The 3062-nt window shown below is 38.1% G+C and overlaps 1 protein-coding gene across 1 annotated transcript in view; it reads right to left on the bottom strand.

Annotated features, from left to right (window-relative positions):
- LOC107564395 (uncharacterized) overlaps positions 1–3062 on the bottom strand; it is a 20672-nt gene that overhangs the window by 646 nt on the left and 16964 nt on the right. The window lies entirely within an intron of this gene.

The following is a 3062-nucleotide window of genomic DNA, read 5'->3' as shown; positions in this document are numbered from 1 at the left end:
TATCAGGAAGGCTATTCCAGAGTTTGGGAGCCAAATGTGAAAAAGCTCTACCTCCTTTAGTGGACTTTGCTATCCTAGGTACTACCAAAAGTCCAGAGTTGTGCGACCTTAGGGAGCGTGATGGATTGTAGCGTGGTAGAAGACTAGTTATGTACACAGGAGCTAACCCATTAAGGGCCCACTAATAATTTATTATTATGTATTATTATTTTTAATAATAAAGGTAAGTAATACTATTTGAGTTTGGGAGCCAAATGTGAAAAAGCTCTACCTCCTTTAGTGGACTTTGCTATCCTAGGTACTACCAAAAGTCCAGAGTTGTGCGACCTTAGGGAGCGTGATGGATTGTAGCGTGGTAGAAGACAGGAGCTAACCCATTAAGGGCCCACTAATAATTTATTATTATGTATTATTATTTTTACTAATAAAGGTAAGTAATACTATTTTGAAACTGATACAGAACTTAATAGGTAGCCAGTGCAGAGACTGTAAAATTGGAGCAATATGATTTTTTAGATTTTTGACTGTAGAGGAAGTAACCGTGCATCCGTCTAGTTGCAAATTGTGATCCACGAGATTCTGTGTACTGTCTTTTGGTCTAATAAGTAATATCTCTGTCTTATCCGAATTTAATAGGAGAAAATTATTGGTCATCCAATCTTTTACATTTTTAACACATTCTGTTAGCTTAGATAATTTAGCAGTTTCATCTGGTCTTGTTGAGATATATAGTTGAGTATCATCAGCATAACAGTGGAAACTAATCCCGTATTTCCTAATAATATTACCAAGGGGCGACATGTATATTGAAAATAGCAGAGGACCTAAGACAGATCCTTGTGGCACTCCATATTTTACTGGTGATAATTGAGATGACGTCCCATTTAAAAGGGTCATATGATGCAATTTTTTAAGTTTTCCTTTCTCTTTGGAGTATTACAAGCTGTTTGTGAATAGATAAGATCCCTAAAGTTGCCAAGACTAAAGTCTCAAACCCAAAGAGATATTCTTTATAAAAGTTAAGACTGGTCCACGCCCTCCTAAAACGCCTTGTTTAAACACGCATGTCTACATCACGATGTGGGAAGATTTGCATAACGTTTGCGCAAAGAAAGAAGTCGTAACTTTATTGTTGCTGCCGCCGCCACCATGTTATGAAGACGCTGTGTGTTTCATTGTGAAAGTGAAAATACTTTGTTTGGCCTTCCGAAAGAGGACACGACTAGAAATCAGTGGTTAAGTTGTATTTACATATAATCCATAATTATGTCCCCACTGGATGCAACAAATGCTTCATGTTTAATGGGTTTTAATGTTTTTGTCTCGTCGCTCCGGGACATCACATTATGGTAAGGGGTGTAACATTTCCGTCACACGCTTGAGATATTCGGCCAATCACAACGCACTGGATAGCTGGCCAATCAGAGCACACCTCGCTTTTCAGAACGATGAGCTTTGTAAAAAAATCGACGCGTTTCAGAAAGGCGGGGCATAGAGGAGAAACAATAATGTACAGTATGTGGAAAATAATGTGTTTTTTGAACCTTAAACCGCATAAACACATTTCATTACACCAAATACACAAAATAATGTTCTTTTTTAGCAACATCATATGACCCCTTTAAGCTTTGGCTGTACTACAAATTTTGTTGGATATACTGTACACTACTGTTCAAAGGGGATGATCGTTTGACACTGAAGACTGGAATAATGGCTGCTGAAAATTCAGCTTCACCATCGCAAGAATGAATTACATTTTAAAATATTTTCAAATAGGGGCCTGAAGCCTGACTGAAATTCTTCATAGAGATCTTTTTTTGCAGGAAGGAGCACAATTGAGCAGACACAACTTTTTCTAAAATTTTAGACATGAAAGGAAGATTTGAGATGGGTCTGTAATTTGCCAGTTCACTAGGATCTAGTTGTGGTTTCTTAATAAGAGGCTTAATAACCGCCAGCTTGAATGTTTTTGGGACGTGACCTAAAGACAACGACGAGTTAATAATATTGAGAAGCGGTTCTTCTGCTACAGGTAACAACTCTTTCAGTAATTTAGTGGGTACAGGATCTAACAGGCATGTTGTTGGTTTAGATGCAGTGATAAGTTTATTTAGCTCCTCCTGTCCTATAGCTGTAAATCACTGCAGTTTATCTTTTGGTGCGATGAATGAAGCTGAAGTATTATACGCTGTAGAATCTACCTTTGTTATTGTATTTCAGATGTTATCTATTTTATCAGTGAAGAAATTCATTAAGTCATTACTATTAAACTGTGAGGGAATATTTAGATCGGGTGGCGTCTGGTTATTTGTTAATCTAGCCACTGTGCTAGATTAGCCTTGGATTGTTTTGGTTATTTTATGGATATGCTTAGTTAGCCCTGGCAGCTTTTAGAGCCTGTCTATAGCTGGACATACTGTTTTTCCACGCAATTCTAAAAACTTTCAAGTTAGTTTTTCTCCATTTGCGCTCAAGACTACGAGATTATTTCTTGAGAGAATGGGTATTACTGTTGTAGCATGGCACAGTGCGTTTTTCTCTAACCTTTTTCAATTTGATGGGGGCAACAGCTTCTAATGTATTAGAGAAGAAAGTGGACATGTTGCTAGTCATTATTTGTGAATCTGTCTTTGGTGGCTGGAACAATAGTTCTGCCCGTACAATAACGCGGAGCCATATAGATCATATCAGTAATACACAGCATGCACGATACAAGGAAATGATCAGTAGCATCATTACTTTGAGGTATGATATCTATATCAGTAAGATCAATTCCATGCGATATAATTAAATCTAGCGTGTGATTAAACCGATGAGTGGGCCCGGTGACGTTTTGCTTGACTCCAACCCTGTTGAAAAAACCAGCATATGCTGGTTAGGTATGTTTTGACGCTGGGATGCTGATTTAAGCTGGTCCTTTGCTGGTTTAAACTGGTCATTTGCTGGTTTAAGATGGTCCTTTGCTGGTTTAAGCTGGTCATTTGCTGGTTTAAGCTGGTCCTTTGCTGGTTTATGCAGATTTTTTGCCAGCACATGACCAGCATAAACCAGCAAAGGACCAG

The sequence above is a fragment of the Sinocyclocheilus grahami genome, unplaced genomic scaffold (assembly GCF_001515645.1).
Source record: "Sinocyclocheilus grahami isolate Dianchi unplaced genomic scaffold, SAMN03320097.WGS_v1.1 scaffold931.1, whole genome shotgun sequence".
NCBI lineage: Eukaryota > Metazoa > Chordata > Actinopteri > Cypriniformes > Cyprinidae > Sinocyclocheilus > Sinocyclocheilus grahami.
The sequence above is the reverse complement of the archived record's forward strand: the minus strand, read 5'-3'. Positions and strand labels throughout refer to the sequence as shown.